Raw genomic sequence first — 24,909 nt, 5'->3', positions numbered from 1 at the left:
GTACTCACACTATGTTACACACCAGAATAACAAAGATAAATCATTTATAATATCTGCTTAACAACACATGTGGCACAAAATATTCAGAAAAAGTTAGAAATTAAAAATATTTTATTTAAGGTCATAGTATATAATATGATGCATTACTTATTGGAATCTGGTATGTAATAGGAATCTGATAAATATTTGAACTAAGAAGGAAAGAAAGCAGAAAAGTAAGCAAATAAGCAAAAATAAAGAGAAGGAAAGAGACAGGGAAATTGTTTGAATTTTAAAAATCCAAGAAATATCTTTTCAAGTATTTTTAACCCAAGAAATCTTTGTACAGACAATATTTTATAGGAAAACCCAATATGTAAAAGAAATATATTCTTTCCATTGGTTCTGCAAATATATGGTGATCATTTGCTTGAACTACAAAAAAAAGTCAATCATTTGCTTGGACAATGTTAGAGACATAGCAAAGAACAAGATCTGCGTCCTCTTGGAGCTTTACTTCTAGCAGTGAAGATAAGAAATAAATGACAAGAAAAATTTTCAAATGGTGTAAACAATATGAAAATGACAGAATAGGATATTATGATTGAGAATGATGGGCAGGTAGTTTGGCTATTTTTGAAATGGTGATAGAGACAGCCTCTAGGAGGAAGAGACAATGTTTGAGATGAGAGCTGGAAAATTGAAGAAGAATCTGGATAAGGAAAACACCACATGCCCAGGTCCTTTAGAGGGAGCGAACTTGTCAAGGTCAAGAAATTAGATGAATTTAAAAAACCACCATTTTATTCAGCAATTCCGCGTCTGGGTATCTATCCAAGGGAAATGAAAAGAGGATATTGAAGAGATATTTGCATTCTCATGTTCATTGCAGCATTATTCCACAGAGCATTCATTATTGCATAGAGCCAAAATATGGAAATAACCTGTGTCCATAAATGGATTAATAGATAAACAAATTGTGATATTTATATACACACATTTATACACACACAAACACAATGGAAGGAAATCACACCATTTGTGACAACATAGATGGACCTTAAGGGTATTCTGCTTAGTGAAATAAGCCAGGTAGAGAAAGACAAATGTTGCATGGTATTACTTATATGTGAAATTTTTTAAAAAATTTAAAACTCCTAGAAACAGAGTAGAGAAGTGGTTGTTAGAGTAAGAGAGGTAGGGGAAATAGGGAGAGGTTGGTTAAAGGGCACAAACTTTTAAATATAAGGTGAATGAGGACTGAGGATGTAATTTAAAATATTGCGACTATAGTTGCATTGTATTACATAATTTAAATTGCTAAGAAAATAGAACTTCAATGTTCTTGATAAAATAAAATAAAATAAAATATAAATATTGAGGTGATAGATGTGTTAACTAGAATGTAAGAATTCTTTCACAAAGTATGGGCACATGAAATCACCACAATGCATACTTTAAGTATCTTCCAAACTTATTTGTCAATTATACCTCAATAAAGCTGAACAAACAAAAACACCCAAATATTTCCCAAGCACCTACTATGTACTCATCACCAAGCTTAATGATAGGGATACAAAGATGAAAAACATACTTCTTTTCTTAGACATTATACAATGTAGAAAGAAAGAAGTATATTAACATAATTTTAGAATAATATATTAAGTGTGAAGGTAGAGATATTGAAACATTAGGGTGAGGTTCAGTTATCCCAAACAGGTGATTGGGGGAAGATTTCCCGAAAGAGGTAACACCTGAGTTTTGAGTTAACTGACCAGGCCGAAAAGAGTGTTCCATGTACAAAGAAAATATAAGCTAAAGAAGAGACAAGCTTTTAAATAGATGGGTACAAAGGAGGTCTTTTAAGGTAGTATTACTAAAAATAAGAACTAAGTAGAAAATAACATTTGGGACATAAACAAGCAACAGAGCAAGAGATTTCAAGGCCATTTCAAGATGTTCAAACACTAGCCTGAGGTCAATTAAAAGCCATTGATGAATGCTGAAGAGAAGACCAGACCTCGTCAGATTTGCATTTTAAATAGAGCTCTGGCAGCTGGTGGGGAACATCTTGGACATATTTTTACCCAGCTACTATTCTGGAAGAAAATTGCTTTTCTAGAAATGCCAAACCTCTTTTGAATTCTTTAAACACCTTTTAGCCAACTATTTAGCATAGTTTTTAAGGGGGTTAATATTTTCCTTATAATCTCCAACATTTTTCTTTTTCAAATTATAGTTTAAGTGCATAATAGCAAAAAGGAAGAATAAAAAGTGGTTTGTGGTTTGCCTTGTTAGCCAGACATTCTGCTAACGGAAGACTGAGGTGTCCTTGGTTTTCTAATAATACTCATGTCTTAGCTCCCAAGATAGCAGTGAATTCATCTGACTCAGATGTGACAGGGGATACTCTCTGATGAGTAGTTGCAATATTTTTGCATATTTCTGTGAAAATCTTTACTCCTCTGACTCAATTCCATAATTGGAAATTGAATGGAATGCCATACCTTCTGAAAAATCTTATGATTATAAATATTGCATTTGTTTTATGAGGTTGCCCGTTGTCATGTTGTACATCTTCTTGATCTTTGGTCACTGAAGCATTGGTCCCTGTTCAAGGCAGCACACACCTAGGGTGAGGATGCAGGTCTCACATGTATGTTTCAAGTGTTTGTATTAAGCTCTAATTAGCTATTCTGTCTGAAACTTCTAATACCTTTAAAACCATGGCCAAGCTTAAAGCTTAAAGCTTAAACCATTTGCCAAAATTGATATGCAGGTTTCTCTGATATTATAAATACATTATTAAACTACTGTCTCATTCACCTCAGCTATTACCTATTACTGGAGTAATTCTTTTAAGAATCTGTACTGCCAATTTGGCATAACTGGCTAATGAAAACAATACCATTTGTGAGTATATTTCTCTGTAGAGAAGATTCAAAGTTGTTTTCATTTTCAGCAGGTAATGATTATTTTCACACTAGAGACTAATTATTGAGCATCTGCATACTGTTAACCAGATAGAAATAAAGATAAGTTGAGGAGTTAATCTTTAAATTCCACCTTTGTTGTCTCTACTCTCCTCCCTTTTGTTTTAATTTTAGGATTTTTAATTAATTAATTAATTAATTTTATTTGACAGACAGAGATTGCAAGCAGGTAGAGAGGCAGGTAGAGAGAGAGGGGGAAACAGGCTCCCTGAGGAGCAGAAAGCCCAATGCGGGGCTTGATTCCAGAACCCTGGGACCATGACCTGAGCCAAAGGCAGAGGCTTTAACCAACTGAGCCACCCATCTGGTGCCAGGTGCCCCATCTGCTCTCCTCTTTCTAGCATTTGCTATTCCCCAGCTTCTTCCATATTAAAGGTGCTGAATATCATTGAACTATCCATTTCTCTTCCAATCTAGGCCAAGGCCAAGGATGTTTTTCCTAGAAGAAAGAAAAATTTAAAAACCCAATACCTCATTTTTAAGAGTATGTTCATATTCACTTGTTTATTTGTCCCTTCATTATTTCATTCATTTACTGAATTATTAAACCTCCTTTCTCTCTAATCAAAGCTTGTAAGACATATCTATTACCATTAAAAGCCCGAGTTAGGCACCAGAAACCTGAATACAAGTCCTAAATTTGTGACTAATTGTGTAAGCCAGATAATTCAGGCTCCTTAGACCTTAGTTTACTCATCTAAAAATGGAGCAGATTAAATTGGTAGTCACTTATCTTAATTAGGTCATAAGTCTCTTGCAGAATCTCATAACTATGAACTCTCCAGAAAAGAAAAAAATGTTCATATCCACATACATTAAAAAAAAAATCGCATTTGATTTCTTGGAACCCATGGAATCCTAAAAACCTGTGTATGAATGATTGGGAGATTCTTAGGCTCCTGGTTATGAAACACGGAAGTAAATGGTCTCTACCTTCAGCGTTCCAAAGAGCCTTGCTATTCAAAGTGTGGTTCAGAGTAGCAGTTCACCCAGGAGTTGGCTAAAAATCCCAGGTCCTGTCCCGGACCTAACTGCATAAGAATTTGCATTTTTAGTGATCCATATGGACATTAAAGTTTGAGAGGCACAGCTATCACATTTGGTTTAAATACACTTCATATAAATGCAGAAAGGACAATAATAGTGGTTATTAAAACAGCTTAGAGGTGCTTTCCTTTCCCTTGTCTCCTTGATGATGACTGCAAATACAGACAAACCACAGCATGGTTTTTAATTATGGACTCAGATCCATGAGTAAAGTGAAGAGCCTTTCAGTTAAGGGTCCTTAAATCTCTGGATTTTGTTATTCATGGAGGAAATATTTCTTTATGTTATGATGTCTGTGTTAATGATAATCATGATTCAATATACATGATATTTGGGGAAGCTATCACTACTAATGGCCCCATTGACAAAATGGGAAAAACAAAACCAAAAAGTTAGTTTGGTTATAGAAAAGTAATTCTAATGACAGTCATTTATGTGAGCCTCTTAGCATATATACATAACAATCATACAGTGTAATAATGATTATCCAATCCATGGATGGATTCAATGTATCAGATTAGCTTTGCTATAGGTTTTATTTAATCACAGAAGCAAAGCTCAGAGATACATTTAGTCTTCATAATTTGTTATTCTTGCAACATGGGAATCTGCTCAGAATCTTTTAAAATCAGGTCACAAAGAAGTTTAAAAAGACTGTTAAAGATGAAATCAGTGTTTTATATTAAGCTACTTAATGCTTACATAGGATCTCTATTCTGAAGTGTACATGTTCTGGTTCAAAAAACATATAAAAGAAATGTAAAGCCATAAGTATTCATTTGCAGATATCAGACTGAACAATTTTATTATATCTACCTTAAATTAAGGCAAATTTTGAAGTTCTCCTGGGTGGATGCCACATTAGTCTTCAAAACGGGGAACTCCTGGGGCACCTGGGTGGCTCAGTAGGTTAAGCGGCTGCCTTCAGCTCAGATCATGATCTCAGGGTCCTGGGATGGAGCCCTGCATTAGGTTCCCTGCTCAGCAGGGAGCCTGCTTCTACCTCTCCTCTCAACCTCCTCCCTGTTTGGGATTTCTCTCTCTGTCTCAAATAAATAAATAAAATCTTAAACAACAACAACAACAACAACAATAGCAACAACAACAAACACCCTGAAAACAAACAAACAAACAAACCTGTGAACTCCTTCATTTAAAAAATGAATTCTTAAAATAGAATAACTAAATGTGTTAGAAGTATGGAAGATATAGGGATTAAGGATAAGAAAAAAACAAATAAGGTAAAGAGAAAATAAGGTTAGATGTGACATGGGAGGTAGATATAAAATGAACAGAGTAAGGATCTTCATGCACAAATGCAGAATGGCATACACCAAGCAAAAAAAGAAATAAGGGGACAAAATAAGATGTTTTTAAAGTGTCCATGCATCTTTTGTTATACCAATAGCAGTCATTCAATAATGCTCCATAATTAAATCAATATCTCTCTCCTTCTCCCTCTCTCCTTCTATCTTGAATGTGTTTATAGTAGTCGTGTTTCCTGGGTTCCAGAAAGTGTATAACATATTAAAGAGATGGAACACCATTGTATTTCCAACACAGATTCCTTTAGTAGCTCTATGACCTCATGTGAAATAATTGAGTTGATGGTTACTCATCCTTCTTTAATCAGAACTTTTAGAAAACTGTAGCTCATTTGTCTATGCCCTCTTATTTGAGTCATTTGCTCATCTTCTCTTACCTAAGCCACTTGAGTAATGGGCCATTACTGCCAAAATAGCTTTTTCTTAAAAGTTGAAAAAGCAAGAAAAATAAGGCTAATTTCACTTTCTTCATCTCTAGTTAAGAGCTTTTGATAACTTTCTTTGCACCTATTAAACAAGCATTTTGGGCTCGATACAAAGGCAAAGTCTGGGTCCAGGGCAGCAAGGGTGAAAGTACATAGGTGACAGTTTCCCCACCATAGAACTCAACTGCTTCAGTGACTAATAAGAGTCAGACAAAGAACCAATCTGTTCTGTTGCATCTCAAATTGATTTATGTCAGTTTATTCATTTGCCAGGTTAGAGCATTTCTCTTGCACTGAAACATACACATGGCTAATTGAATAGACATTTGTTGAATAAAGACAATAATTCAAGCCAATGATAGGGCATGCACTGTTCTTATATGCTATAGTTCATTTAGGTAATGATTTATTATTTATTTTTTCTACCTTTTTTGCTCTGCAGATTTGATTTTATATTGGATATCATTTCCTAGATAAAACATGGACTATATAAGTGGGTAATAGAGTTTTATAGAGCCTAACCATACTATCACATACAATTATCTTTTAGTAAGAGTTATAATAATGATGTACTCCTCTACTACTTTTAATAGTTATGATGATACATTTCAACCCATACCCACGTAGATACAGAGATTGCTTTTACTCCTTGGCCTGCTTCTTTCTGAGGGCTGATGTGCTTCAGAAAGGAACTAAAGGACAGGAGAAGCCACAAAAAATCAAGAACTAAGCAAGAAATAAGAAAATACTGGGGTGCCTGGGTGGCTGGGTTGCTTAAGTGTCTGACTCTTGATTTTGGCTCAGGTCGTGATATCGGGGTTGTGAAATCGAGTCCCCATGGGTGTTTGCACTGGGCATGGAGCCTGCTTAAGTTTCTCTCTCTCCCTCTGTCTGCCTCTCTCCACCTCAAAAAAATACAATACAATGCAATACAATGAAAGAAAATACTGTAAAAATACTAGAACCAGAAATCAGATTTACCCTGCTCTTTATAGGGTTTATCTTTGTCTTCTCATCTGCCCTAAGGTTTTCTCTTTCTAGTTGAAAATCTTTATATTTGTCTTTTTTTTTTTAAAGATTTTTATTTATTTATTTGACAGAGAGATATCACAAGTAGGCAGAGAGGCAGGCAGAGAGAGAGGAGGAAGCAGGCTTCCCGCGGAGCAGAGAAGCCGATGTGGGGCTCGATCCCAGGACCCTGGGATCATGACCTGAGCCGAAGGCAGAGGCTTAACCCACTGAGCCACCCAGGCGCCCCTGTATTTGTCTTTATAGCAAATTTAGGCACTGACATTTTCTGAGTTTAGAATATTTAAAGGAGTTAGACATGGATATATGTGTGTCTATGCATTCGTGTATATATTTACCTAAGTGTATGTTTATATGTAAATGTATTTACAAGTGTATGCATATGTACCGCGTTTGCTTGCATGTATATTTGTATATATACTGACATATTTGGCAGTTTGTGTTCGTATGCACATAAATATGTATATACATGTGTGTGTATTTGAGTATCTATAGGTGTGTTTATATTTGTTATATCAGAAGGCAAACAAATTTGAGAAAGTAAATAGTTCATCTGTATAAATGTTTGGTTTAAAAAAATGTGCTTTCTAATATATTCTAGCCTGGTTCATGTCAGTAAACTTTTTTGTGTGTTTCAGAAGAATAATTTTAGGATGAAGAGAATTTGATCTTGGACAGTTTTCCAGGGATTTGGACAATTTAGGTTATTAATTGTGACTTGCATGTTTTCTGGACCCCACTGTATCAATTGAATAAGGAGTCATTTTCTTTTATAAGCAATTTTTATTCCATCTACAGATTGCTATGCCCCATTTTAGAGATGGCTCGGTCCCGACAACCAAAAATATGTATCTTTTCAATAGAAGGCCATTGTTTAGTAGCTTTAATTAGTGATGAAGAGGTTTTCAGTGAGTCTTAAAGGTGAGGTCATGTAAGCTAAAAAGTGTTACAGTTACTTTTTCTTCCATGATATTCAACATAATATATTAGAAATTATAGAACAAAGTTTAGCAATGGTTATAAAACCTCTCATAATAAATGGGTTTTCAATATTTTTCATACTCTTACTAGCACGGTGGCTTACTTTTTTAAAACTTCTTTTTATCTGCACAAGGTATAATTAATTATACAGAATTTCAAATCCCAATGTAGAGAGCTGAAAACCACATGGTAATTGTTCTTAGTAGTTGGATTCTTTTCCTGGTTAGCAGCATAGAAACTTCTTTCTGGGAATCACTAAATTGTCGTGTTGAGCTGAACAGGATGCAAATCTGGCCTGAAGTTTTCTTACAATTGCTATAAAAATATGTACTCTTCATCTACTCCTCAGGTTGTCATTAGGAATAAAAGCGTATTATCTCAGTAGGATGCGGTTATCTCTCTGGTTACATGATCTGCCTACAGACAGGGCCTGGCTTAAATCAGGAAACTGAAATACTATGAGACCATGTGGACATGGAGATAATGAAATGATTCCCAGTTTTCATACCTGTTTTGAAATAGGTGATTCTGAGTGGAGGAAACATGGGTAAATCTTATTGCCTGTTCTTACATGTAGAAAATTATAGTAAATTTCTTCCTGCTACATTTATTTTTAACATATTTTTCTCAGAATCTTTTCAACTAAGTATCAAGGACACATTCAGATATTTAATACACAATATACAATCATAGCTGAGCATCTAATTCCTTCCTTCCTTTCTTCTTTTTTCCCCTAGTACTTATCATCTTTCTAGTTGCACCTTATTTTGCTACAAACTTAAATGCATTATGAGAGAAAAAAATACTGATAGAACAGGGTAAGAGACATGAAGTAAAGCAAGATCATTTATAAATTAAGTAATATAATTTAAAAATATAGACCATAAATTTCTTTATAGTTATCAGGGACATACACTTAACTCTGGACTTCCTAGAAACCATTGAAAGACAGAACTGTTCATTCAATATGGTCAGTAATAAAATCAGTATGACCCCTCTGAAAAAGTATGAGAAATATTTCTCTTGCAGATCATCATAGCTAACACTGTGTGATGTAGTGAACTGGATTTTTAAATAATATCCTTGTTTTAAATGCAACAATATGTTCTATGGAGTTCAACGTAGACTGAAAATACAATGGTAAAGCATAGTTCTGTGAGATCAGTTCTGGAAGAGGTGAGAACAATGTCCTTCTGATGCACAGGTTTCAAATTTACAACGTCTAAAGGCAGGATTGGAAAGTGGAAAACCATAGGCCAAGTTTGGGCATAGATCTATTGCATTTGTCTAATTATTTTTATTTCATTATTTATAATACCTAGGGATCAATGCCTCTCAAACTAATTGCAGTGAAGCACTAGTTTTGTTTTTAAATATCCTATCCTAGGTGCCTCAGCACAGTAGGTAGCACGTCAGTCTCATAAATATCCTATCCTTCATGAATCAGTTTTGTAAAGTATAATTACAAATGCATTACTAGAAAAAAAAGAAATTAAAAAAAATTAAAAATACAAGCCTATATTTTCTTTTGTTAGAGTGAACAGATAAATGAATTCAAACTTGTGATAAAATTCTCTAAATGCTTCCTCTCAGTTTCTGTATTTCTCATGGGCCCATTAAAAACACTTTACAAAACAGTCTGGACCTGCAAAACATGCTTTGAGTAGCACCTTTGTCTCCAGGATGTCAATCAATTACTTTCATTACTCCACTTTCCCCTGTGACCTTGTGTCTTACCCAGACCCACTTTACTCATTTACATTGTGGGCTTAGCAACTAGGATTAGCTAAATTTTGGACCCTGGGGCAAGAGTCAATTCTCCAAAAAGTGCTAATTCACATAACTAAGCTTTGAATGAATACCAGATGAAGTGGGATCAAAGTTATACTTCCTGTCAAGTTACTAGGGTGCAAGTATTCTGTAGTACCATCTAAGGATACACTATCTGTTAAGTAAGTATGAACAGTTGGTATGGATAGATAATCTTTTTTTTTAATTTATTTTTTAATTTATTTATTTGACAGAGATCACAAGTAGACGGAGAGGAAGGCAGAGAGGGAGAGAGAGAGGGAAGCAGGCTTCTTGCCGAGCAGAGAGCCCGATGTGGGACTTGATCCCAGGACCCTGAGATCATGACCTGAGCCGAAGGCAGCGGCTTAACCCACTGAGCCACCCAGGCGCCCTGGATAGATAATCTTTTAAAGGGCCATATTGTTGTCCTAGGTTTTATTCTTAGAAGCCAGCTACCCTAACTCTGGATGGAGGTATAGCTTGACCTATTATAAAGGTCAAATGAAATAATGTGTATCAACACTTTGGAATAATGCAAAATGCATTTGTACAAATCAGGTTATTGTTCACATACATGTACAAATGTTCAAATGGCAAAGAATTAATAATGAGTGAAATAACCATTATCATACTATGTATAATTTTTGAGGTATCACTGACATACACCTTACTTTTACATGGATTACAAAGTCCCCAATATATTGTCTTTATTGTATTTCACACAGTCAATTATCTTTCAGAACAATTAAAACTTTTAAAAATCCTTGATGTTTAACTTTGTTAAATATCAAAGCTCTGAAGCTCTTCATGTTTTTACTGAAGCTCTTCATGTTTTTACTGAAGCTCTTCATGTTTTTATGTAGGTCCATGTTTCTGTCTGGTATTTTACTGTACCACATGAAGAACTTTTTTTTAAAATTTTTTTAAAATTTAACAGACAGAGATCACACGTAGGCAGAGAGGTAGGCAGAGAGGTAGGCAGAGAGACAGGAGGAAGCAGGCTCCCTGCTGAGCAGAAAGCCCGATATAGGGCTCCATCCCAGGACCCTGGGATCATGACCCGAGCCGAAGGCAGAGGCTTTAACCCACTGAGCCACCCAGGTGCCCCAAAACTTTTTTTAAATATATGTGTACTTTGTTTGTATAGTTATCTTGTTTGGAGTTTTTTTGACTTCTTGGATATGTATTTGATGACTTTCATTATTTTTAAAAATTTTCAGGAAAAATCATGCCTGCTTTTATAAAGAAAGTTTCTTCTATGTCTTCAAATATTTCTTTTGCATTGTTCCCTCTCTCATTCGCACTCTCTTTTTTTCTAGAATTGCATATATAGTACACCATTTGGTATTGTCTCAGACTCTTGGCTCTTCTATTGTCATTTTTTTGTTTGTTTTTGTTTTTCTTTTACTCCTTTTGTCTCTGTTATTGTTTGGTTTTTGTTTTTCTTTTCAGTTTGGCTAATATTTAATGACCTGTCTTCAAGTTTACAGATTTTTTTTCCTGTGAGAGAAACTGAGTCAATTAATAAGCACATTGAAGGAATCTGTGATCTGTGATAACACTTTCTTTTAATTCTAGCATCTTCATTTGAATCTTTCCTATAGTTTTCATTTTTCTGCTAAAATTGTCCATCTGTGAATGCATACTGTTCACCTGTTCCACTAGGCCCTTTCATGCATTAATACTAGTTATATTAAAGCCCTTGTCTGATAATTCCAACACTGGGCCATCTTTAAATCTGGATTTCTCCATTGCTTTGACTCTACACAATGGGTTCTTTTTGCCTTGCATTTTTGTACAGCTTGTCATTTCTTATTAAATGCCAAAAATCAGGTGTGAAACAGTTGAAACCAATTAAAATTATCTATACCTGGACATAGCTCATGCCTCTTCTATGCTAAGCCTATTAGTTTGGGACATTGAACTTATCTAGTTAGGAGTTGAAGTTCAGTGAACCAAAGACTTCAAAGTCTTCTAGAACTGCTTAGGATGGAAGCTGGGTTTTGGAGGGGGTGGGGTTCTGTGCTTTACCTACAGTGGTGGCCAATCTTCTACTCCACACCTATTTTTATGAGGGAAGCTCCATCTTGTCTTCTACCTTGCTTCTAATATTCCTTATAAGCACTTGAGGGAGGTCCACATGAAGGCATTGGTGAACGAGTTCAAAATCTCCTTGTCTCAGGGGTTACAGAGGTCCTGTATTGTCATCTAGCCCACATTTAGCTTTTATCAATTTGTTACAATTTTAGCTGACTTCTTTTTAGCCATTTGTATGGTGACCAGGTGTTCTTTTGTTCTCTGCCACATATGACATCATCCCTATGACCTAGTTCTCCATGGAAGGATCTACTCATGGGTTAGCGAATCTGGATATTTCTTTGCATCATAAACTCAGCTTTCTGATGGGCTTAAGAAAAGTTACAGTTTTGTAGTTACTGGGTTGTTTTTTTTTTTTAATACTGTTAGAGTAGGATATATACTCTTGTGAGTATATATAATCTTCAGTCAAGGTAGAACAAGAATCCTTCTCTTCATGAGTTTTAATTCTTGGGGAAAAGTTTTACACCACAGAATTAATAATTCTAATAATTAAAGTATAGAATTAAAGTACAAATAATAATAAAAATTAAAGTACAGAATTTATTTTCCATGTACCTACTTAATATTGTCATAAAAACTATGATTCTAATTAGTTCTTCAATGCTCATTATATGCTGCTTCCTGCATTACTAAATACTATTCTGAAAAATCCAAAATTCTCTTAGTGGCTGGAGGAATGAATGTCACTTGCTAATTATTTAACTGGAAAGTACACTTGTTTCATTTGTTACAAGCTGAAATGATTATGTCTTTTCAAATTATTAAGAATGGAGAAAACATAACATTTATTGAATGAGAATTTATAGTGCCAATCAGTGTTTTAGGGATTTCTACATGCTATGTTAGTCTACATTCACAATAATGATGCAACATTTTTAGATAATGGGAAAAAGAATGTAAGAGAGACTAAGAAATTTGACTTTGGTCTCTTAGCTAGTAAATAGTCAGATGGGAATATAAAACCAGTTATGTCTGATTATAGATATATGCTTTTCTTCTATAATGCAGTATTTCCATAGAGCCTCATTTATAGCATAGGCAAATATTTGTTTTTATTAGTCTATAACTTGCTTCTTTGTCCCTCTCCTCTCCACATTATTTTCAGGTTCTCCTGTTATTCAATATCTTCATATTTCCCTTTGCTTGTTCAAGCTTGCCACTGTCATGCTTCAAACAACTTACAGTCATTTACTGACTTTCCAAGCTTCCCATTAAACCTTATCTGTCTTTTATTTAATTAATTCCAACCTATTTATTTTCCTAAATAACACATATATTTCATTGGTTCTGAAGTATTCACTAATGTAACAAGGCAATATAGAGACAAGACAGTCACCTAAGACCGGTTTACTATGAGAAAAAAGATATTAGTTAATCAAAATTCAGTAATTTAGCATTCTTAAATTTCCAAAGTGGCTCTGGAACAAAACCAGAACATCACAGCCCCTGAACTGAAATGAAGTTGCAGTCAGCCCATGTACAACCAACACACATAGAAGAAGAACCACAGAGCTCGTCATTTCATTTGATTCTTCAAGTTCATGGTACAGAAGGCAGCTATCCCTTAGAGAAAGGCTTTATGTTTTTTGTTTTTGTAACACGAGTAATCAATAGGATACAAAATAAATTGAAAAACTGAAGAAAAAAGGCAAGGGAGAAATGCACCAGACTTCAGGATTGGCAGCATTGGTTCTAACAATAGTGATCAGGGTGGGGCAGTGACAGAAAATGGGAAAGCAGGCATGCATGAGGAGCAGACATCTGAACATCAGAGAAAAAAACTCTGTGACAGAGAAACAAAAAAAAGCATCTGTGCATCAGGGCAAAAGGTGAAAGGAGGTACGCTCATCATTAGTCTAACCCTTTGATAAAGGGGAAAAGTCAAGGCTTTGAAATTTCTAACTGAGCATTTAAAAGAGAAATCTGTCCTGGATAATATAATCAATGACACCTAAACTTTGATAATTCAGCAAGGGCTTGCATTATATTTTGTGATGCTCCCATCAATTTTTAAAAGTATACAAACTACAAAATTTTAAAGTTTCACAATAAATATGAAATAATTTTAAATGTTTCAGGATGTCACAAAACTAAGAAGCACCAGAATTTGGATGTTTAACATGGCTATAACTAAATCAATGGCCAGGGGTCCCTGGGTGGCTTGGTCCTTTAATGTCTGCCTTCAGCTCAGGTCATGATCCCCAGGTCCTAGGAGAGCCCACCATCGGGCTACCTGCTCAGAGGGAAGCTGCTTCTCCCTCTTCCACTTCCCCTGCTTGTGTTCCCTTTCTCTCTCTGTCTCTGTCAAATAAATAAATAAAATATTTAAAAAATAAATTAGTAAGTAAAATACAAACCAATGGCCATTAAGAACTCTTAAAGATTATTCCAGCTCAAATATTCTACACATCTTCTATTCAGTTATGCCTTATGGGAGGTAACTCTCTAAAATATCCAGTGGTAAGTTCAATGTTAATGGACTTTGTTACCTTTTGTCCACCTCCATAAATATTGACCCACCATGCATCAACTGGGAAACAAGACACTAGGGTTTTGAAGGTTAATAAGCAACCAACTTCAGAGTAATACAGCGGGGGAAATGCATATAAATATATCATGCCAAATGTAAAGTCTTAATATGGCACAGATAAGCCTGGGCATTATACCAACACAGAGAAAGGCATGTGTCCCACCCTCGGGTATAGCAGATGCATATCAGAGAAAATGAAAACCATGTTTTCATGGTTTCATGTAGAAACAGTCTACAATTAAGCAAAATAAAATAGCAACGAGCCTTTTTCCTCTGATTATTTGGAAAAATTTAGGTACCCCTTAAAGAATTAGACAGGCATTAAGGCTATGGGAAAACATGCATATACACGATTTTCATTTAAGGATTTTTATTTACAATCTACTATAATTACATAAAATAGACATTTCTTATATCCTGTAGTTTGGGCTCAAGTTTTCAACTTCCTAACATAGAAATTCTCAGTTCTTTAATCTGTCCTACACTTTTTAACTACCTAGTCTATAGACCATAGCTGATAGAGTTAGGAGCAGCTAATTAAGAGTCTGATGTTGCACTTTAAGTACAACATATTTGTTTTAAAAGTTACGTCCTTAGTTTCTGTCTTATTGAGAAATTCATTACTCTCAGGTTGTACCTGTTTAAAGCACTCCATCATTATGAAGTAGCAAGGATGAACATATATCATACCACGTATAAAGAGCTTATCCAAATATGCATTTGTTGAAATCTTCTGTCATTGTTAGGAGGCAATTTCCCAAGGGTCTCTCACATTTCTGAATAAATTATGAAAGAAGCTCTGACTATTTTTGTTCTGATATATTTTTAAAAGATGTTTGTAAAGCAAATAACCTTGGAAGATAGAACTAGCATCTCCTTCTAAAGTAAAGGGAGGCATACTTATCCATTATAAAAGATTTGCACTCCTTGAGTTCAGGATCCCTTTTTTGTAGTATTTAAGTACCATCTAGACTGCTCTGTGATGCTTGTGGAAACTAGGGCTTAGGGAACCACTTCAAAAAAGCTGAAACTCTTCCTACTGCTATTGCTGTGAATAGTAAATTGTCCATCTCTGACCCTAATGTCTTCTGCTAGCATCCACGAATCTGTGCCAGGTTCTCATGCAACAATTACAATTAATACTAAGATTTGCACTGGACAGGCAGAAGGTTGCTTCCTATTTCAGACAATAGAGGGATGTACACACATATTGTGTATGAAAGGGAGTATTCCATAGCATAACCCAGATGAATCATTAGAATTTGGTTCACATGTGAAAGAAGCAGTCATGGAGAACACTGTTTATTGAGGAATAGTAGCAAGTAATAAATTGTCTTGTGGCTATACGTCTCCTGTATTCTATCATGTCAAATATATCCATTTGGAAGTAATATAAAATTGCTCAAAGGTTTTTTGTTTGTTTTGTTTTGTTTTTATCGTGTGTTCTGGTTGTTATAAGGGAGTTTTAGCCTTCTTGGGGGGATTTGGCAGAGACAGAAAAACTCCTTTGGGAAACCACAAATGAGGCTTTGACAAGTATCTGAATTCTTACTGCCTTTGATTGAGTTTAGAATTCTGGTGAAGTTGATCTACTGGAGAATTAGAAAGAGACACAAAGGAGAAAGAAAGAAAGAAAGAAAGAAAGAAAGAAAGAAAGAAAGAAAGAAAGAAAGAAAGAAAGAAAGAAAGAAAGAAAGAAAGAAAGAGGGAGGGAGAGAGAAAGGGAGAGAGGAAGGGAGAGAGGGAGGGAGGGAGGGAGGAAGGAAGAAAGGAAGGAAAAAGAAAGGAAAGGAAAGGAAAGGAAAGGAAAGGAAAGGAAAGGAAAGGAAAGGAAAGGAAAGGAAAGGAGGAAAGGAAAGGGGGGTAAAAAAGAAAGGAAAGAAGAAAGAAAGAGAAAGAGACCCAAGCAAATCTAGATAAATACTTGAGGTCACCACCACTGTGCAGGAAAACTCCCTCAGCTCTGATATTAAAACCATTAAAAACTTATTAGGTGTTATCTGGACAATGGGGCAACTAACCCAAATTAATATGAAGTCTTTAAAGAAGGTCACCCTGTGTGAGCCAAGACTGAGTCAACCAGAGATTGACTGGCAAAATAACAATGTGCCTATGGTTTCTGAGTTCAGGGATTTCTAAGGCTGAAATGGACGATGGCAGCCATGAGGGCCTTGCTCCTGCACATACAAAGTATTGGAAGGGCCAAAAATATTCAAAATTCATTTGGTTACCATGAACCATTTCATACCACTTGAAACTAAAAGTACAAATGAAGTCTCTCTCCTTTCCTGCTCCCTGATTTGTCTCTGTCCCTCTACTTTGAGCTATCCTTTAAAGAGAAACATAATTAGAGGCCAACAGGGATCAAAGGATATATGCACCTACCTGAGTATGCTAGGAAACTTCAGATGGAAGGGGGGATCAAACTTATATAGATGTGTTGGATATGAATCCTCATGTCACTTTCTCACCTGGATTTATAGAATACTCAGGTTTAGTTAATGGCATTAAGGCAAAATTCACAATGGAAAAGGCAAGCTAACATGACCTTGTGGATGAATTTGGGACCAATTATATGTATTATTTTTATTGTTTCTACCTTTGATTGTATGGTAAAAATTAATGTGTTCTATGCTTATATTTTATCATCCATAGCACCTGAGAAGATTGTCACAATTGGGAAAGGCCACATATAGAGAAGTGTTAATGGAACATATAAATCATTTTCTAGTTTTCTTTCTGTTTCTTCCCAGATAGTCCAACAAAACCAGTATAAAAGCCCAGGAAGGGAAAAGGAAATGACAGCCCTGGTTACAGACCTGAAGGCAACATGGGTAGTAAGAGATGCAGTATCTTAACACAACAGCTCAGTATGGATAATAACAAGACAGGATTGGAAGCTTAGAATGGATTAACACCAACTGCTCATGTAACTGAATCCACTGCACAGACTAAACATTTGGGGTGCCTGGGTGACTCAGTTGTTAAGCGTCTGCCTTCGGCTCAGATTATGATCCCAGGGTCCTGGGACTGAGCCCCGCATTGGGCTCCCTGCTCAGCGGGAAGCCTGTATCTCTCCCACCCTCCCCTGTTTGTGTTCCTGCTCTCATTGTGTCTCTGTCACAAAATAAATAAAATCTTTAAAAAACAATTTGCTATATTACACTGGACTGTAACAATGATTTCTTTCTATCCCACTCACTCCTGAAGACAATGATCAACTCATATTCATGTATCATGACAATGAATATATATTTGTAGTAACTCCCCACGTTCCAACAGGTTTTCTCCAGGGGTAGCTAAATTCTTCTGCCATTTGTCATCAGCAGGTGAGCAGTATGAGTGCCTCTACCCTCTACTGTACAAAGTTTAACTCTGTAATGATATCCTGTCTATGACAAAGTCCATTATCAACGTCTTGACTGTGATATCATCACATATACTAAAATAGCTGATAAACCCTGACAGAATTCAGGGCTCTGCTTGTCGAATAAAGTTTCTTGGGACTCTAAGGGCAGATTTGTAATATCCAATCCCTCTGACTTGTCAAAGGAAAACTTCTGTCTATTCAACTTCCGCCAATAAGAAAGGTGCTCAGAATCTTACTAGAATCTGTGGGTATTAGATACTTCCATACTCTGTGTTGGAAGTTGTCAAGTAGGCTGCAGGAAGCTCTCTACATTTGGGGTCCTACATTGCTAATAAATCTGTGAGATAGAGGTCTCTGTGAGTAACAATATTGCTGACAGGGCCTCTGGAAAAGGCAGACAGCATCTTCCTGCAGCTCCCCCTTGAGGTTTTGGACTGGTCACCTCTCCGACATGGAAGGAACATATCATTTTGGGGTGAGTCAACGTACCTTAGTGACTAACATTGTGAGAAAGGGTTCTGTAGACTTCATTTATCAAATGGAAATGGGATATTCAAGCTCTCAGCTTGCCTGGCTCCTGTGGCATCTCAGTTTTACATAAAAAAAATGTCTTTCCCAAACTGTTACAAGGGTCCTAAATTTAACTCTGCTGAATCTGCCATCCCCTGCCAGACAACTCTGACCATGATTTGATCTATATTCCCTTTTCCCCTTAATCTTAGCAAGGAAATGTATTAGAAATAGCAGGGGATGGCCCCAGCTTCTGCATTTCCTATGTAAATACCTGTCAACACCTCTGGCTGTTTTTTCCACTTCCATTTCTGTAAGTATTGCTTAGCCACTCAGTGGGGCAGACAAATGCCACCAGGCTATTGACATGGACAAATAGAATAAGTTAGAATGACTGCTGTCATGTAGTCCCTCCAAAACAAGGTCTATGATCAATTATTCATGCTTAGTAAAATCTCAAACCCTTCATGGGTTTTGAAAGTCAGCAGGAACTGGCTGTTGAAATAGCCAGTTGTCTCCTACAGTCAAAGCATAAAGCCATCATTATCACGAACAGCCCCATGTCCCTTTGTATCATACAGTCATATTTGCTCAATAAGTGTTCATTATTAAAGTAAATTATAGAAATTTAAAATTACCTCTTTAAATTTAAATATATTTTGCTAAAGCTATATGTAAACTTTTATTGTTTAATCAATATTACATGTATTGTTCACTTGTCTCCATCATTTCTTCCCTCTTTTGTACATTTCCCTTGGAATATTCCTTGAAGATTTAAGTTTCTTAAAAGACAAACTTGATATTTCAAATTTATGTTAAAAGTATATATTTAGTTACATTTACTTTAAAAAATTACCTATGACTTATGAAGATGGAATCAACCATTGGTTTCATTAGTATGGGACTATCTGTATTAGTTCATAATAATAGGTTCCTGCATCATCAAAACAAAAATCTTCATCAGAGTTAAAATTAATATGGAAAGTAGTGGAAACATAAGGTTTTTTAAGGACACAGATTGTTTTTATGCCAAGATTCAGTCATGGCAAAACTCTATCAATATTGGCGAGGCACATTAGAACTAAGTTATAGTCTTTTTGATTTTTTCTTTGGACATCCTTGTTCAGTAACATGGTGGCTGCCTTAGATTATGGCTAGCTGGTGTCCTATTGTTTCTTTTTGTTTGTTCTTATCTGTCTCTCCAGTTTATTGTAAGCTGCTTGAGGTCAGAACTTACATGACTTCATCCTGTGTCTGAAGCCACTTCAGTTATTGGCACTTAGTAGTCCCTCAATAAGAGGAGGCTGAATTACATTCCAAAGAAATTAGGCTATGGGAGCCTTAGAGACATAGTGATTCTTTCAGTTAAATCTATCTCTTAGGGGGCGCCTGGGTGGCTCAGTGGGTTAAAGCCTCTGCCTTTGGCTCCGGTCATGATTCCAGGGTCCTGGGATCAAGACCGGCATCGTCATCAAGTTCTCTGCTCAGCAGGGAGCCTGCTTCCCCACTTCTCTCTGCCTGCCTCTCTGCCTACTTGTGATCTCTGTCTGTCGAATAAATAAATAAAATCTTTAAAAAAAAATCTATCTCTTAGTTGGTTTAAAGAAGACAATGATCAACTCATATTCATGTGTCATGACAATGAATATATATTTGCAGTAATTTTTCCTAAGCCAAGGCTTTCCCCTCAGCCTTTGAACCAGACACACAGCAGTCTGAAGTCACAGATTCCCCTAACTTCAATCAACCCAGGCACAATTAGACAACACTATATTCTTCCAGATAACGTAACTGAGAAGTCAATCTATATTACCATGTTGCTCTTCCTAGGTGAGATAGCCGTGATAAGCAAACATCACCAAGAATATATTTGAAAGTTTATCTTTTACCCATAATGATGATTGTTCCCCATTGACTGAGTCATTCACTTTCGCTGATCTATCTGGCCATCAGTGAAGAGAATTCTCAAAGTGCCAGGATTTTCAGTTATAGACTTGGAACTTTGTGAAACAAATTTATCTTCCCTGACCACCTGAGCTATTCACAGGCTACAGTGACAAATAAAACAAAACAAAACCAAAAAGTTTGTGTGTGGATGCATAAACTTTCTCTGTGATAACAGAAAGGCTGAATATACAGAGATAAAACTTTAAGTCGATTTCTCCTGTTTTACTTATGGAAGCCAAAATCTGTTTTTAGGAATATTTTTCAATGACTTATCTATTAAAAGGTAAAATGAAAGTGTCCAGGACATACAATTGCCATGAAAGAAACCTGTATGGGTGAAAACTTATGATGAAAATTAAGTAAAAATATTAAAATATGTTAAGGTAAACCAGTAACAGTTAAGTTTTCAAAACATTTCCCAAGCTTTAACCTGAAGCTGAAAATGATTGAGCAGAAAAATATTACTTTTAACTATAATGGTGACAGGACCGGGCAATTCCTAAAGAAGCACAGACTTTTATTTCACTTAATTTCAGCTTTTTTTGATACTCAAACTGATTTTTCCCTTATTACCTTCTTAAAATAAAATAAGAAGGAAAACTGATTTTTATTTTATAGAAAGACATACAACATGGAGTAAAAGACCCGAATTCTAATTCTGTTTCTATTAACTATTTAAGAACCTTGGGTAAGATATAGTAAAATGATGGGAAAGGAATGCTCTCTACATTCTCTAATCAATATCTAAATTCTGTGATTCCTTCTATTAAGAACGCCGTTCTATTTGCAGCTACATGAATAAAAGTGAATCTCACATAGTCACATGCAAAACCACAGAATCTAAATATTTCTATTTAAATCTAAATATTTCTTTTCTGCAAGAATTTCAATTGTTTAATTGATCTTATGAGAGTATCGCTTTGAAAGCACTTTTAAACTTTGGCTAATCATCATGCTAGCATTGAAATATTAATTTTGCTTATTTGTTCTTTGAGAATTTGTTGTTAAATATCTCTTCTCCTATGGAATGGGGTAGAAAACATAGCCATTGTAGACATTGATATAATAATTTGATATTTACAAATAAAATATGAGAATTATTTTGAATTCATAAAACTTAAGGCATTTAATAAAATACAGACCCTTGTGAATTATGAATAAAAATGCAAAAATCCATAAAAATTGAATAATACACCAAGAAACATAAATAGAAAAATATGTGAGATACATATTAAGCTATGAAAGTATTTTAGGTAGTTATCCATCAACTGAATCTTCTTGCCTTCATAAAACACTAAAGCACCTGGCTCTTTATTTAATATTGTAATTTTAGTTGTATGTGAATATGTGTTTTCCTTCTTTCAAGGTTTTAAAAAAAATTTTGCCTAGAATTTTATTTAGGTCAATTAGTTTACATAAAACAGTTTGCCTATAATCTCTAGGTTTTACTGAATAAAATAAATGAGTCACTTCATTAAAAAATATTTTTATTGCTATAATTAAAGAAACATTTCTTAAAATCAAAGTTGGAAAAAAGCTGTTATCCCAAATACCAAAATAATAGAACTTGTATTTAGTTACCTGAATTTGAATAAGAATTTAAGCAAGTATCCATTGTTTTTTTATCCTTTATCTCTCCCTTCTTGCCTGTTTTCTCTTCTTTAGCACACCACTCTCCAACACCACCACACACAAGCCAAAAAATGGTTTCACATAACAGGTTTCAACTAATACAGTCTACTAGTGAAATAATCTATATCATTTCCACATTTTTAAATTTCTCTTTACCAATTTTTAATTTCTCTTTACCATTGTAAACATTTAATATAGACCCATCCTGTCCTCTAGGTGGCACATCTTCTAGTAAGCATTATAAGACATAACTTAATGATATTCAAAGATATGCCATTCAAATATTGGTATGCCTTGTCTCCGCAAGCGTTACATTTAGCTGTTTTTCACAATGACAATGACATTAAATTTAGGTAGATCTTGAGTTCCAGTTTATCAAGAGTTCTTAACCAGAATTCCTGCCATAATATGGCATATTAATTATTTGCATTTTCACAATTCTGAGACCATTTTAATATTGCCATGTATACACGCATACATCCTTACAAAATGTATGCCAAGACATTTCTGACATTGTCTAGAATTTGACATTAATTAGAATTATGTTAGCCTATATCACTTGTACTTATCATTTACACAATTATGAGCAATAGTTGATCAAAGTCAGCATTGCTCCTTGCTTTGCTTTTTGTTCAATTGGGATGTATCTTTTCCAATACAGATTCATTGGTGTTGGACACATTGCATACAGTAAGCATCCACTGTTACCCAAAGGGTAAAAGAATTTAGAGAAAAAGAAATGACCTTTTGATTCAGTTCACAATTCTTACCTACCATCTATCCACCTCATATGACCACATGTGCATATGTGCAATAATTGTAAGTTTAAATACTTGGTTTTGAATATTATTCTTAGTCAAGCATTAAGTTTAAACAACTAAAATTTCTAAATTTAGAAAACCAACAATAAAGTCATTGCTCATAGCTTCTTCTAACTTTAGATGCAGCTCTCCACGTTTACTTAAAACCATCTCTTGCCAGTGACTTGCTCACTGCATTTTTGCCTATGCCACAAGAAAAGAGAAATAAAGGCTCAGATACAGTTTGAGTTAAAATAAAATAAAAAAAAAAATCTTGACATTGTAAGTAAGGCAAGATTTTAAGGCAATCCCCACTAGATAAATTCTCTAAATAATTGCTCAACTTTCCCTTTCTATTTCTTGTGTAGACAGAGACTTGCTAGTTTAAGGTGAGGAAAAATGCATCTCTCTGCATCAACTGCGAGAGTAACAAAGCCAATTTAATTTTTATTTCTTCAAAATTAGTTAAAATAATAATAATAATACCAGGAAATTCATATTCATATACCACATACTCAAATGGGACACATTTTAAAGTTTTGACATTTATTTCTGAATACTTTTATCTGCATGAATTAGAGCACAAGCCCTATGACCAATGGTTCTGTAGAGTAAAATATGCTGAAATTAATATGTTTTCATCACTTCTTTAAAAAACTAAATCATAAATTGTGTGTGAGTAGTTTTGTTTTTTAAGATTTCAATACATAGGGAATTGGGAATACAAATTTTAGTATTTAGGTGATCTCTCCCCGTGCTCACTCATTCCTTTACCTCCCTTGCTCATACTCATTCATTGAAAACAACTCCCGGTTATCTCTCAAGCCAAGTAGAAATACTAAAACATTAAACATGGTTTCAGAAGGAAAAGGCAGCTGCCCTAAGAAAACTTCTACAGAAAGACTGTCTGGATGATAAGATACTACACAACAACAGCACTCAGATCCTACAGGAGATATTTCAGACGCGTTTTCTGATCCTACTATATCCCTTTCTTAGCCATTAAACCTAAAGAAAAATAAGGGCTTTGGCTTCTTGCAAATTCAAAGAAGATTTTAAAGAATGAGTTTGGTGCCACTCTCCTCTCCCTCGAGGAAAAGCTTCTTATCCTCAAGAGTTGCTGAGCTTTTAGATAGTGCTATTGGGAAGAAGATTCATCACCCAGTCAGGTGCATGATTCTCAACCTGGAACCAAGACCTTTTCCGGAGAAAACAGGTAAAACAGGGGCGGTCCGTGTGTCAGCTAAGAAGCCTTTAAAACTGAATAGAATATATCTGAGCAGCATAAAAATGTGTGCCCTTTAAAACAAACAATAACCAAAAGTTTAGTCGCAAAAGGTTTGGGGTGTGTGCTCTGTGTGTGTGTGTGTGTGTGTTTTGTTGTTTTGTCTTGTCTTTCCGTTTTCATGCTTGATCATACCCTAAACAACCCAGGTGCTGAGAAACACACAAAGTAACTGTACACAAGCCAGGATCACAGCGTGTCTGTGCCAGTTTCCTGAGGTGACTGTCAGAAAAGCAGACAGAAAAGAGGCACCATCGCGTGGAGGGAATGAGGTCAGAATTCGCCGGGTGGACCATTGGCTCTGCGAAGGAATACCGCGGGACAGAGGGGCTCGCCAGCCAGGCTTTGTAAAAGGAGGGAAGGAGGGTCAGGGGCGGACTTTGTGGAGAAGGCTTTGTCGGCCCGAGACCGGGTAAAGGGTGGCAGATGGGGGGCGTTTGCCAGCTGACAGAAGCGGGAAATCAGAAGAGAGAAACGCGGGGACTATGAAGGCAGAGAAGACCCCGTTTGGGGTGACGGGAGGGTCAGAACCAGCCACTGCCACTGCTAGGGTGGGTGGTCGGGAGCTGGAAGGTGAGGCGGGACCGCGAGGTGCGGGCAGCGGTCCCCGGCAGGGAGGGAGAGGGGTTCAGGTTTCCAGCAGGTAGAGTTGATATCAAACAGCCCCTCGGGGACCACGGAGCAGCGTCCTCCCGAGACCCCCAGCTTCCAGGTTGAGCAATCACAGCAGGTGGTTTGTGGTACCCTAAAGCTAGGGATTTTCACTCAGCTCCCAGCCTGAGTGCCCGACCCCCGCGCTCTCCAGGCTACTCACCGGTCCTGGGAGGAAAGCGCCATCCGGGCGCGCGCGAAGGCTGCGCAGCGCAGGCGGCAGGCAGGGCCGTGCTGCGGTGGCGGCGCTGTCTTAGCCGCGGGACTGGAGCCTGGGGACACCGAGGAGGCGACAGCGGCGGCGGGGGCGCAGGGAGCTGCGGGCGGGGAGGGCTGTGGATCCGGAGCTGCCGCGCCGTGCGCGCTCTCTGCCCATCTCCGGCTCCGCTGAAGTGGCTACTGCCGCTGCCGCTGGATGGGGAGGGAGTCGAGGGGGAGGGGAGGAGGCACGCGGCTGGGATGGAGGGAGGGAAAGAGGGGAGGGTGGGGGAGAGCGAGGGGAGAAGAGGAGATG

At 36.4% G+C, this 24,909-nt stretch overlaps 1 protein-coding gene across 1 annotated transcript in view; it reads right to left on the bottom strand.

Annotated features, from left to right (window-relative positions):
• Positions 1-24,631, bottom strand: part of FUT9 (fucosyltransferase 9) — a 203,343-nt gene extending 178,712 nt beyond the window's left edge. Inside the window, exon 1 of the mRNA XM_047735035.1 lies at positions 24,559-24,631. The gene's annotated coding sequence lies outside the window, so the exon portion shown is untranslated. The remainder of the gene's footprint in view (positions 1-24,558) is intronic.
• Between the last annotated feature and the right edge of the window lie 278 nt (positions 24,632-24,909).

This window comes from Lutra lutra, chromosome 6 (assembly GCF_902655055.1).
Source record: "Lutra lutra chromosome 6, mLutLut1.2, whole genome shotgun sequence".
Classification (NCBI taxonomy): Eukaryota; Metazoa; Chordata; class Mammalia; order Carnivora; family Mustelidae; genus Lutra; species Lutra lutra.
This window is presented reverse-complemented; position numbering and strand designations above follow the sequence as displayed.